This window comes from Podarcis filfolensis, assembly GCF_964270895.1.
Source record: "Podarcis filfolensis genome assembly, chromosome: 12".
Taxonomy (NCBI): domain Eukaryota; kingdom Metazoa; phylum Chordata; class Lepidosauria; order Squamata; family Lacertidae; genus Podarcis; species Podarcis filfolensis.
The window spans coordinates 42,760,967-42,775,307 of record NC_139614.1 but is presented as its reverse complement, the minus strand read 5'-3'; the positions used below and the strand labels follow the sequence as shown (position 1 = coordinate 42,775,307).

General features: G+C 43.8%; 2 long non-coding RNA genes across 3 annotated transcripts in view; both read right to left on the bottom strand.

Annotated features, from left to right (window-relative positions):
• LOC310746269 overlaps positions 1-14,341 on the bottom strand; it is a 467,056-nt gene that overhangs the window by 302,694 nt on the left and 150,021 nt on the right. The window lies entirely within an intron of this gene.
• LOC310746289 lies at positions 476-5,673 on the bottom strand. 2 transcript variants are annotated; one of them, XR_014540584.1, is made up of 3 exons: positions 5,274-5,673; positions 2,898-3,731; positions 476-2,190 (listed from the first exon to the last, which is right to left on the bottom strand). It is a non-coding gene; the product is annotated as an uncharacterized lncRNA (long non-coding RNA). The 2 variants fall into 2 exon arrangements; XR_014540585.1 differs by lacking the exon at positions 2,898-3,731.

Below are 14,341 nucleotides of genomic sequence, written 5' to 3'. Positions count from 1 at the left end.
AATAAATCTTAATTACTGAGGGCACTGGACAAAAACAGTGTACAATTTGAGGTGTGAGCAATTTGAGGAGAGTTTTTCAGACTTCAGGCCTTGTTCTTAGAGGGGGACACTAAAACACACAGGTAAAAACTCCCTCTGAATTACGCAGCCAATCAGAGCATATGCTACTTCACTAGGGCACTCTGCACTCTGCTAATCAAGACTTCCACCCTCCTTTGGGTTATGCTTGCAGCCTGACACATAATGGCACAAATTTGTGACTAAATCTATGCAGTTACATAATTCTTATACTCTGCTGCCTGCTTCACAAAGGAATTAAAGTTATGCTAATATGCACGGGGTTACTCTGAGTTCCAGGTCTTGCATGCACAGAACTAAACAGTAATTCTGCTGTGGGTGGGGCCACCATGTAAATGGTTATGAATCACGACAAACTACTGCCCTGAGCAGTCCCAGCTCAAGGAGGACAAACGACTGGTAGTTTAATTCTTTATTGACAAAGCACAGTCTTGCGGTAGCTACTAAGGTGCACAGAACACACAAACACTTCTGGCGACTAAATAGCTGCTGGCATCCCCTCCCCAAACTTGTACTCTGAGCTGGACTATTGGAGCAACAGCACAACCACTCCTTCACCCAAGCTTATGTACCTTTGTCTGATGGGGGCGCACGCAAGCGACCTGCAACAACTTCTATGCAAAAGTTGCCACTGTCAGGGATTGGCCGGACAAAGAGGAGCGGTGGGAGGCACCAGCCAGGGACCCCTCATGGGAAACCCCAGAGGAGGGTGGCTCTGAGCCAGAGAACCATGGTGGTGGGACATGGAGAAGAGAGAAGAGGGAGGAGCTGGATGCTGAAGTGGCAACAGGGTTTAGTGAGCAGGAAGAGCCCGTGACAGGGAGCAGTTCAGACCCCGAGGCTGAAGCAGAGGAGGTGGCTCAAGAGGCTGCTTCAGAATCCAAGGATTCTCCCCCTCCTGCTGCAACAAGCTCCCCTCCTTGCTGATCTCCAAGAATGTGCAGAATATTGAGAGCAGAACAGAGTCCAGAGGTGCACAGATGTCGTTTGAGACTGCTTGGGAAACATACGGGAGAGGTGAAGCCTTAGAAAGGGTGGAAGACAGGGACCTTCAGTCCTGGCAACTGCTCCACAGGGGCAAGACCTACTGGGAAGTGTTGCTGAATTGTTTGCCGTTTCCTTGAATGAAGAGTTAACTTTACTGACAATGGAGCCCTGCGTCTTTCGTGCTGACCTGAGTCTGGCTCTAGCCCTGACAGCTGCAGTGCCAGTCTCTTCAGGCCCCTCCGGGGACAGAGGGGGTTCTACTGCCCACCCCATGGCACTCTATTTTCTTCCATTCATTGTGTGTCCTGTTCTTCCTCCTACCTTGGCTCCTTCCCCACATCCTGCACCCATCCCTGATCCTGTCATGCTCAGGCTATTCCCCTGCCTCCAGCCCCCTAGCTCCTACCTCATGGAAGGTACAAACCCCATAAATTGCTGTCCCCTTCCCTGGGTCAGCCCCTGGCCTTGCAGCCTTTGCCACCGGTTCCTTTGCACCCTGCCAGTCCCTGACGACTACCAAGATCTAATTTTATATCTATTCAGCGTTGAAGACATTTAATTTACGAGTCCCCAGGAAAACTGCCTGGGTGTTCTGATGTTCCTTGACTCTTTCAACAGCTGTACGTATAGTTCATAATTGCTAGAAAACAGTATGGTCCCTGATTCATAGGTAGGAAAAGAACTCCACATTTTTACATCATCTTGTATTATGTGGCATAGAGAAATGTTCTAGAGAAGGAACTCTGTCTGCTTTCTTGAATTCGATGCCTTAGTCCAATTTTTCCTCAATACCTCAAAGCACCTATGGACTTACAGTTAAAGTGTACAAACATGGTACTCACAATAAGGTGTTTGGGGAGATGTGTTTTGCACTGTGTACAGTTCCAGTTTTACTATGAAACCTAATACTTCAGTGAAAAATCTGGGGTGAGGTGGGAATTTTGCAGCAGAATACATTCATCCAGCCAGGAACCTCTGCAAAATGTCATGTCCTAAGGCCGGAATGTGAATATTGGGACCTATAGCAGAACTTTGCTGGATGTTTGAAACTTTCAGACGTCCTTTAAGGCAAGGGCGGTGAGCCTGTGGTTCTCAAGCATCAGGAGCCAGAGTGCAGGAGTAGGTCTGTAATAAAATACCCAGTGTCAGCGAAGTTAACTTTTTAGTCAAAGAAACCAAAACAGTGCAGGCCTAGTGTTCACAGCAGCCCTTCCCAGTAGGTCTTGCCCCAATGAGGCATTGTGAGGACCGAAGGTCCTTGCTTTCCCACCACTCTCTATGGCTTCTATGGTTTATTTTAAAGTTATTGTGACTTTTTATGTAGGATCTGATTGTTACTATTGATGTTTGATGTTTTATTATTATTATTTGTGTGTGTGTTGGAAGTCGCCCAGAGTGGCTGGGGCAACCCAGTCAGATGGGTGGGGTATAAATAGAACATCATCACCATCATCATCATCATCATCATCATCATCAAGTTCCTCCCCCAGTAGCCTAAGGCTCCATAGTCTTGTCTCTTTTTCCTCTGCCCTCTACATTTTTCTCTGTATTCTGGGAGACCTGGGTAGGAGGGGAGCTGGTTGCAGCAGGAGGGGGAAATTCCCTGGATTCTTCAGCAGCCTGTCTCATCTCTGTTTTCCTGGCTCCCCTCCTCCCCTGCCTCTGAGACTGGACTGCTCTCTGCTCCAGCCTCTTCCTGCTCACTAAATACTGTTGCCTCTTCAGCTTCGAAAACCACCTCCTCCCCGTCTGCTCCCTCATCACCATCCCACCACCAATCCCCTTGCTCTGAGCCTTCTTTCCCTGGGGGTTCCCCAGTTGCTGCCTCCCACCATTCCTCTGCATCCAGCTAGTCCATGATATCAAGATGCCATTGAACTACAACCCCCAACATCCCAGATGTTGGCTGGGGCCAAACAGTCTGTGTCCAAAAACATCTGGAGAGTTATAGGCTTTACGATGCCATGGACTAACACAGGTTGTTGTGGTGCATTTGTTAGGACTTTGAATTGGGACGAAACGTGTCTTTGATCATTGCTCAGGGTCAACAGGGTTATTATCTCTTGCTTCTGTGGAAGTTAGGCACTGGAGGTTGCTAGGCGGAGATGTGTATTATCTTAAAATAATTTGTCTGAATCAATCCACTGAAAGGAGGGCAAAGGCTTGAACACACATGTCCTGAAACACCCTCGCCAGAGTTCATTCTGGCAATCCTGCAAGGCAGAGAGAGTCTGGAAGGTGAAGAGAACTGATTTGACATGTGGGCAGATAAACGGTGATATGCTCTACTTGTCTGAGACAAGAGGGGAAAGTCCATGAATTGAGATGATGATGGTGACCAGGTTCACCCTGCAAAGAATGTCAGTGACGTACTGCTGAGTCGTTCCTGTCAATGACGCCGGTGAGACAATGGAATGATTGGCTGGGAGCAGTTGTGAAATCGTCAATACTGGGAAGCAGTCCAGGCAAGACAGGACAGGGAAGTCAAGGAGAGTCTCAGGAAACTGGCGGCGATAAATGCACTGACAGCCCTGTTGTAAAACTGTTAATGTGACTGCCCATGCAATCCCTCCTATCACTCAGGCTCATCTTTCCGTTTTGCATTTGATGGACTTGGCAACCAGCTGCGGTGTTGATCCATGTGATTTAAGAATACGAGAAGAGCCCTGCTGGATCAAACCAAAGGGTTATCTGGTCCAGCAACACAGGAAGCTGCTGTATATCGAGTCAGCCCATTGGTTCTCCTGGCTCAGTATGGCCCATGATGATTGGCAGTGGCTATTTTGGGTGGGGAATGCCGGGATTGAAGCTGAGACCTTCTGCATTCAAAGGAGATACTCTACCACTGTGGTTCTCCCTACAGCAGCCAATCACATGCCTCAGGAAAACCAACAAACAGGAAGGCAATAGCCCAGGCCCGCTGTTGCTCTCTCATACTGCCTCTGGTCCTCAATCCCACTACCTTGCCTCAGAGGTCCTTAGCAGGAACTGTTGCCCGGCAACTGCCAATTGCTGGTAAGGAAAGATTGGCCTCCATCATGGGCAGAGAGCCAGCTGCCCCTTGCCTTAGAGATCACCGATGGGCTTTCCTGCCTACCAAGGGCTGGCACTAAGGAAGATCAAGGATGGGGGTGCACAATGCTACCTGAATATCTCTACCACCGTAAAGATACCATGTTCTTCCTGTTCCTCATGCTGTGACTAAGATTTTCCTTGCGAGAATATTTTCTAAGCCACTTACATTTCTCCCAGGAGAAATATAAGCATGCTAAAATAATGGAATAATAAAAGTGTGCAGCTTGAGTCATCATGCCCACAGTGAAGGTTTTCTAATTCATGCTAATAGAACAAGCAGCTCTACTGGGGAGGTTTGTTAGGGCTGCCATACGTCTGGATTTTCCTGGACATTACCGGGATTTCAAAGGCGGAATTGACTTACGGGGAGGGGGGGAGCTCAGCAACTTTTGGGGTGTCCTTTTTTTTTACTTTTTGAAATAAGGTTTGTGGAAATGTTCTGTGTATATCCACCAGGACCCTATATTTATTTTAGTTTTAAAAGCAGTTTGAGGGCTTAATTTTTTTGGGGGGGGACCCCAATGTAGTGTGTGTGTGTGTGTGTGTGTGTGAAATCATACACACAGAAAATATAAAACAACAATGAAAAGAAAAGCAGGGGTATGTAAATAATACAGGTAGTGAGGTTGTGAAAGAGATATTTGCCCTGAGAGTCCGCATATTAGAGGGTCAGTTGTATTGTAGTTTAGAGGTTCAAAGCACTGCTCAGCCATAAAGCTTTACTGGGCACCTTTGTGGGCCAGTTTCTGTCTTTCGGTCCAGCCTACCTTACAGGGTTGTTGTGAGGATAAAATTGGATGGAAGAGTAAGAACCATGTATGCTGCTCTGATCTCCTTGGCAGATATAAGTGTAAGGTTCAAGAGAACAGTCCTATGCATGTCCGCTCAGAAGTACGCAGGAACATAAGAAACTGCCACCTGTCTGTATTGAAACCCCATTGACATCAATAGGACTTATTACCAGGATAGGATAGCATTGTAGTCTCAATGCATTCATCTTTGAAGACTGGGGATTTGAGAGAATTGTCTAACCTCTGGAGCAATTGATCGATGGATTGCAGACCAGCACTCCTTTTTTCTCGAGAGTTTTTTTCTGCCGCCACTCTTTTCAGTCGGGATGGCGTGATTCTTACCTGCTACTGTCAAAAACCTTCTGTGAGCAAAGGCGAAGCTGTCCGTTTCCTTGCCCAAAGCTGTCACCTGCCTTCATCAGATGTAGGTCTTCCCCGAATCCTTTCTTTCTTTGAAGAAAGTCTGTCAAAGGCTTGATTGGCAGGTGGAGATCCACAGCCAGCATTTATCGAGCTGGGCACACCTACGCACACACAATGCTTCAGGAGAAATTACTGTTTTCAAGAGCTGCACAATCAGTTTTATACTTTGTATTGGTGAAGTTGAGTCTTTCCCTCTCTCCCTCTGTGCGTGCATAAAATCATCATTTGACCTTAATTTTGAGAGGCATGATAGAGAAATAAATATGATTCGTTGAACGATGAATAGTGTGCCGTGTTACTTGTGCTTAAGGAGCCGGGGGGGGGGGGGAAATATATCTTACCAGCTGATGTTTTTCTGTTTCCATCTGATGGAATTTACAGTAGCTCAGTCACATGTCTGTCCTTAAAGATTGCTGAATGCTTTGGAAGAGAGCACATGCACACTGAACCACGCTGTTCTGAGATGATTCCATTTATATGGATTTGCTGGTTTGCTTCTTTTTGTGTGTGTGACTACATTATTTTTATAGCCAGGAACATTTTTCAGGCAAACAAGATCTTTGTTTTTAAGGATGTCCCTACCCCTCTTGCACATTTTGTGCCTGAGAACACAATCCGTCAACGTTACCAGTGAAATTATCTGATCCAAAACATTTCACATAGGAAAAGGAGGCTGGTTGCCAAGTCAGCAGACACGGCTCCCACGCAGGAGTAATTTTACACCTGTGAGGTGTGTCAGTTCATCGATGCAAATGGGTAAATGCTTCCATTGTCCGGACTGGGACAAAATGTTTTTCTGAAGATTATTAATTGCTTATAACTTGGGGGACGGGAAGTGATCGTCAGCCCTGATCTCATTAACTGAAACAACAAATCTGTAAGGAGGCAGGGATTATTGTATCTGTGTGTTTGCAGGAAATGTGTGAGTGTACATGTGGTTTCCTTGATGGTGGAGCCTTCATCACCACAATATACTGTTGTTGCTGCTGTTAGCTGCCTGTGCCCTTTGCCCTAAGATCCCAGGGCCTGTTACAACATTAAAACACTAAAAACAGCTTAAAGCAACTTAAAATCACAAACTGGCCAAAATATATAGATTAAAAAAATGAATGTTAGAAATGTAAGGAAAAGGAAGGTACGGTACTTTTTACCATATGTGGTGGACATGTAAAGAGGTAAAAGCTTTCTGGGAAATGATATAAAATGAGATGAAGAAATGTTTTAAAACACCTTTGTTAAAAAACCAGAAGCTTTTTTACTGGGTATAGTGGGTAGAGAGATACTGAGACAAGATAAAAAATTGTTCTTATATGCAACAACTGTGGCAAGAATTTTGTTAGCTCAAAGACAGAAACAGCAGGAGTTACCAATAAAAGAAGAGTGGCAGATGAAAATGATGGACTTTGCAGAACTGGCGAAACTGACTGGAAGAATCCAGAACAAGCGAGGCCAAGCATTCCAAAAGGACTGGAACAAATTTATATTATATTTGAAAGACAACTGTAAGCAATTAATATCATTAGCAGGGTTATCTGAAGATCTGTAAGATGAAATTGCTACCTATTCAGGTTGAGTAATATAATATCTTAGGTAATGATATAACAAGGATAGGAAACAAAGCGAAATGTAAAGATGTAGAGTTTAATTTTGTAAGCCATCAGAGAGGAGGGAGGGAAGTTGTCTGGCTCAGTCGAGCCAAAGAGATAAAATAAGAGGGAATAATATTACGTAATGTGATTATATGTAAAACCAATAAAAATCATTTATAACCCCCACACACACTAAAAACAGTTTAAAGCAACATAAAATCATAAAAGGTGGGTCCTAAATATATACACCTCATGTATTAAAAGCCAGGGCAAAGAGGTACCTCTTAAACATTTGCCGGAAGCTAGCTAATGAAAGTACCAGACACAGCTCTGTGAGAAGGCAGTTCCACAGTTTAGGGGCCACCACTGAGAATGCCCTTTCCAGGCCACCATCCCTTGAGGCTCTGAAGATGGAGCAACCACCAAGCAGGCCCCGTCTGTCAATCTCAGCACCCAAGAGATGCAACAGTTTTTTTTTTCCTCTTGGAGTAAATGCATTTATGATAGAAAACAAAAGGGTGCACTTGACTTGAGAATGCCACAGAAGTGGGGACACACTCACTTTGGGGTGCCTGAGGCAAGGGGGGTCTAGTAAGCTTTCTCTTCCCTGAGGCAAGGGGGGGTCTAGTAAGCTTTCTCTTCCCTGCAATGGCACCTCAATTTACAGCTGGTTCTCTTTGTTCTGCAGAACTTAACGGGAGCCGCTGAGAACAAATAAGCGTTAGGAATAAGAATCTACCATGCACCTCACTTGGAGATTGGGGCACATGCAACAATATAGTTAGGATTCATGGGAATATTACAGGAATTTTTAATGGCGTGAAACCCTCTAACACAGCAGGACAGATCCTTAGTGAAAAGTCTCCAAACATGGATGTCGTTTCCAAGCAAGGACCTGCAAAAAGAGTGACATGTTTGTTTATCGTTTTATTAGAAACTGTTGTTTTTATTAAAAACTTTTAAAATAAAAATAAAAATGCTGTGTGTAAACTGGGCCTCAATCCCTCTGCATCTCACTCTTTTCCATCTGAGGTCAGATTCTAACACTGCAGACCACAAATATGCTGCCTCCTTAAATAACACTGTGAGGGTGGGTTTAAAAATGTAAGTTTTTAAAAATAACTATTTGCATGGTCTGAAGGCATCAGCCTGAGGCCTGAGTCTGATCAGGGCCTAGTTCAGCCTTCTCAAACCTGGCATCTCCCCTGTTTATTTTATTTACATTGCTTATAACCTGCCATTGCTAACATGTGCCCAGAGCAAAGAGCAGCAGACAATGAAGGAATATTTCATTTAAATACAACTGAGTAGAAAAACAAACATTACACTAACAATATAACTACTATCAGCATAGCAAGGAGCACCACTTTAGCAAAATGCTTTAGTGAACAGTCACGTTTTTACCTGCTGTTGAAATTTCATTAGCATTGGCTCTGATCACATCCAGAATCAAGGTGCCACTATTGAGAATGCCCTCTCATGTCGCAAAGACTGCATTTTGGAGACCTTTGGCGCTGTGAGAAGAGCATCATGCCCTGATGACCACAATGTACAGGCAGGTGCATAAAGAAGCAGGTCTGTAGATCCCAAGTGGGGATGGATGCAGGGCTGTCTTAAGCATATGTGGTGCCGGGGTGCAAAGATCCGCCTGGCGCACCTCCCCCCAGTTTGCCCAGTCCCAGGCGCGCAGGAGGGCGGAGCCGGCCGGCCACCTCAATGTCTCACTAGCTTGGTCATTCCCCAACTCACGGCAGCAGAAGAGCCCGCCATGGCACTCTGACTGATGAGTGGGCTCTTCTCTGGACTCAACTCTTGGCCTGGCGCCCCTGAGAGCTCGGTGACCGGGTGCCCTGCACCCTTAGCGCCTATGGGTAAGACAGCCCTGGATGGATGGAAGGATCTGTCAATGTTGGTTCTTTCCATTTCTCTTTTTTCCAGTCTTAAATTTTTTTGTTTTGCACATTTCTGCAGCAAGTTGTGATTTTTCTTTTTAAAAACACTCATGAAAATTATCCATCATTTTAGTGCAGTTCTCCTAACAGACACACTTTTGTATGCAGTTTTGACAAATGTACATATTTCTGCAAGTCATTTTCCCCAATATAATGCATTTCTAATGCTATTTTCACTAACATGTTCATTTTTTATGGACACATTTACCTAGTATATGCACTTTTGTAATTATTTGTTGGTTGGACAACAGAACTGCAAAATTCAGACAGTGGCAATTTTCAGATTGCAGGTAAATGCAAATTTAAATGACTTTGTGAAAGTCCAGATTGGATAAATTCAGCTTTGAGCATGAACTGAATTGAATTTCTGCCTGAACCCCAAGCTTTCTATGGCTTTATAGGTCAAAACAAGGACTTTAAACCTGGGTCAGCAAATGGGCAGCCAGTGCAGAACTTTCAGTACTGGTGTTATTGCATTTTATTTATTTGCTTGTTCATTTATTTATATGGTTTTTAAAATTAGATTTTGAATATTTATATTCAGAAAGAAACAAGAAAAATAAAAGAAAAACAGAAAGATCATTGTATGTCTGTGTGCATATGGGGAGGGGAAAGGCAGAATCAGCTATTAGCACAAACTTGCCCAGTGCTTGTCATTTATGCAAAGAAATCTGTGCAGGAGGTCCATATACCTATGATAGCTCATCCTTTTTTCGCTTATGGGAGGCCATTTTCTCCTAAGCAGCCAGCAGCCACCGGTGTTTGATGTTGATGGCAAGCTGCCTCCACAAGCAATCTCATTGCAGCATTCTGCACTAACGGGGGCTTCTGAGTCAGACCCAAAGGCAGCTCCATGTAGAATGAATTGTAATAATCCAGGCATGAGATTCCAGCACAATGAACCATGGGAGCCAGGCTATCCCTGTCCATAAATAGTCATAACTGGTCACCCAGCTGGAGTTGGGGGAAGACTCTCTTAGTCTTCGATGCCGCTTGGACCTTCATCTACAAAGAGGGTTCAAACCTGATCCTTAAGGGGAAGTACAACCACATGGGAATTCCTGAACGAGACAACCAGCCGCCCACAAAGCCTCCATCTTATTAGGATTCAACTTTAGCTTTTTGGCTCTCATCCAGCCCTTTGCATTCCGACACCTGCATCAGCTCTCCTGACTCGGATGCTACAGAGAAACAGAGTTATTTCAAGGCTGATGGGGAAAATCTGACACCAGAGCGACCAAGTCTTCCAGAGAGAATGGAGTAAATTTATTCAATACAATAGACAGTTATTGTAAACATGTAAAGACACTGGCAGGACTGAGATAAATCATGCAGCGTTTATTGAAAGAAATTTTCTACTTGCGCCTTAAGTCTAGATTAAGTAAGGAGATATGTAGAATTGAGATGGTATAAATGTGTGGAATTAAGATGTGTATTTATAAAAACCAGACAATGGAACGGAGGGAAGTCGAGTGGCATGGTGGAGCTAAAAATGTATAAATGTATAACAATATGATGTTAAAAATGGAAAATTAATTAAAAATATATAGTTAAAAAAGAGAAATGGTTGCACTGTTGACAATTCACTCCAAATCTAACGGCCACCATTTTGGACTACAACTCAGCTCAGGGGATAGCAGTGTAAAGTCAGGATAGCTGTACTAAAAGGAAGGCTGCCTATGATCTCAAGGCTGCCATTTCACTTGACCTGTGAAATGAGGAATGTAAGTGCAATCATTCAATCAAAGCTTTGGGACACACAAAATTCATGTTTCCAGGATTGATTGATTTTTAAAAAAGAAGCCCTTGCTATGATTATTTATATTTTAAAATATGAAGTGTTTCATCAGGGATGGAGCATTTGTGGCTGTCAAGATGCTGCTGGGCTGAAATTCCCATCACCTCTGAAAGTTGGCTATGCTTTCTGGGACTGATGGGAGCTATAGTTCAGGTGGGGGTTGGGCAAATGACCCCCACACCTGTTTTAGGTCATAATAACCTTGAAAACATTGCAATATATTAAAACAAAGTTGCAAAACTGCCTCCTCTCCCCCTTACTTCTAGAATGCTACTAAGTACAATTTCTTTCTTGCTGAGATCGTTTCAGAGAAACATAAAAAGGGAAATTGTCAACTCCATAAGACAATAATCAGCATTTGAGCATTTTTCAGGCCCTGTGGAGCAATGTGAGAGAAGATCTTTATACAGTTGCCTCAGTCAGCAGTTGCTTCTGTTCTAAGATAAGAAGGAACTAGTCAACACAACTGCATTCGTATCACATGAGAATGAGATGGTTTGTTTTAGCAGTAAGAACCTAAGCTATTTTAATAAAGTTATAAATATTCCACATGCTCTATTTGGGTTCTCTGTACAAGTGCAGAATCTGAAATATGGAAAAATACCAGCCTTCTGGGTTTTTTTTTTTTTTAATGTGCCTGTTTTCGAGACTTCATGCTTGCCATTGGAGATCTGTTCCTTTCCTGACCTACCACCCTACCCTAAATCAGATGATTGTGATAATACATAATAGAGGCCATCCATTATGAGCATATATTTCAAGTCTCTCATCACATAATTTGGAATTTAAGGGTGCACTTAGCCCTGAACATCTATCTGGTGGTGGTGTCAGGAGGAAACACCGTTACGAGACAAAACCTGAAGCATCATACAAAGCACTCATGTGCTATACTACCATGGGGTAGGGTTTTGTTTTTTTACCACAGTGAAGATGCATAGCTATGAGTGGATAGCACCTCACACTGTGGGCACAGACAACGACATCACTGACTTATGCTACATGTCGGAACTGGGGATGAAAAGCCACTTGGCTCGGCCCCAGCCAGAGCGTCTCCCTTTTTAGTTTTGCCAGTGTGGAGATCCATCAGTCATCCTCCGACGTGTGTCTGCAACTCAAGCTACTATGCATGCAAGAGCACACATTTCTCAGCAGAGTAAACACACAACAGATCAGGCTCGAGGTGTGGATACTGTACTAAACTACGCATTTATTCTACAGAAATCAGGACAAAGAGAAACATGGCTTCTCTCCTTGTCGTTCTTCTCGGAGAGAGAGAAAACAAAAGCAATACAGAGCGGATGTTCCGCTCAAGGGATTCCAGCAATCTGCGCTGGAATGGAAACAGACATGTGACATGTAACAATCCCACATATCTGCAGCAAAGGGTGGAGTGGAATTCCCAACACTACATTGCCAACATAGGAACACAGACAGCTGCCTTATGCCAAATCAGACCATTGGCCTATCTAGTTCAGCATTCTCCACACTGAATGGTGGGAGTTTCTCACAGGGGTACTAAGAATAATGTTGGGGATTCAACCTGGGACCTGATGCTCTACCACCAAACAAAGTTCCTTCCTTAATCTGCATCCATGTGCCATCAGAGCAGCCTCACTTTTTATGGCACCATCTCCTAATAGAGCTCTTTGGTAAGAATGTAGGGTCCATCTACTATGTGGCCAGTGACAGATACTTGGCTGCCACCAAACTGCCACATGGATGGCCACTGGCAATGCTGGGGAACAGGGATGCACTTCCAAATGAAATATGTTCATGCCAATCCCCCCAAAAGTCTCAGATTCAGTGTTGCTATGTATTTTTAATGGCAAATTTCCTGCCACTGAGTAGCACAACAGTTCATGCCAACACTGAAAACGTGAACATCTTCCATCCATGTATCTCAATGCCTCTTGAATTCCCACCCGACACAGAGCCATTTAAATCAGGGATGAGGAATCTGTGGCCTTTTGGGCATTGTTGGACACCAGACTTTAATCACATCCGACCATTGGTGGTTGGAACTGATGGGAGATGAAATCAAGCAACATCTGGAAGGTGACAGGTTCCCTATCCCCAATTTAAAGTGACAGGAACTTTGTCAGAAACTGAGAATAACTGGTTCATTTTAGGTACACATATTCATATATTGGCTTCTTAAAGTACAGATCAAATAGAAGCCCTTTTATAGACATATCTACAGATCTTCTCAAATTTTTAGCTCTACCGCACAGAGCACTGGTTGCTATTTTTATTTGCAAAAATTTCTGCACCACTAACATTAGAGGGAATATATATATGATGACAGTGGAAAGCATCAAATCAACAGTAAAACAGTAAAATTACGTTCACAACTAAGTGCAACATGCATCACAAATCAGATGAATAAATCTACATTTCTGGATCACTCATGTGCTAGAGTGAACAGATGAGCTTTAAGCAGATACCTGAATGCTAGTGCTAGAGGCCTGATGTTTATGGGGAGCACATTCCAAAGGGCAGTTGCCACCATACTAAAAGTCCTGATCACAATGGACACTATGCAACATTTGGGACCATACAGCAGTACTATGACTGTATTTCCTGATGATCAACGTGATTGAGCAGGGGTGTAGAAGGGGAGGTATTCCCTGAGATAATCTGGTCCAAAGTTGTTTATATACCAATGGCAAGACCCTTAAACTTGTCTCGATAACATATTGGCAGCCTGTGCAGCCCTTTCGGCATAGGTGTGGTGAGCTAGTTGAGTGTTATACCATTCCCGCCATGTTTCCTGATATCCTTGGTCCACCATCCATTCTTCAAGCATTCCTTCAGAGCATCCCCCTGGCCCGTACTAAGCTTTCAATGAACACCCTCTGCTGTATTCGATTTCCTCATTGACAAGGGGCTATTCATTCCATTAGATTAGGTCAGATATGACATAGGTTTGGTGTTTTATCGCCACAATGAGTACACCACACATCACCATGTTCCCTTTTGTTTTCGCTGTGATCTCAGTGGGTATGTTATGATCTGTTATACATCAAGGGCTTTTAGTACCAAAAGCTGTAACATAATCACTCTATTAAAGTAGCAGTTTAGCTGCAATTTCAAGAAGATAGTAGCGCCGCTCCTTCAGCTTCTTTCAAATCAACACTCGCTACAGAAGAATTGTGCAAATCTGTTATATTTTGGCGACACTAATGTATTCTATATCCTTCAAGATGGTGCATCGATGCACGGCAGGTGGATTCAAGTCCAGGTAGTCCATTCGTCCAAGATGATGAGAGAGCCGAGGGGAGGAACCCATCCGTCAGCCAGTCAATTTTTCTAAAACACACATGCCATGGAATCTTAAAAAAGAGAAGCGTACTTTGTCAACTACAGATACGGACAATGAATCTGCTAGAATCTGTCCTACACAACAGATCCATGCACCATAAAGCATTGCTGCAATGTGAGTAATTCATAGTGAGACTCAAAAGGTCTTCTCAGCTTTGCTCCAGTTGGTGCCACTGACCATAAGACCTATGTTCTACCTCCACCATTGGTGATAGTATGCTTCTGAATTCCAGTTTCTGGAAACTGAAGGAGGGGAGATGGCAGGCTCTCCCACACTTGCAAAAATTTAGGCCACATCCACACCCTATATTTAATGCACTATTATTC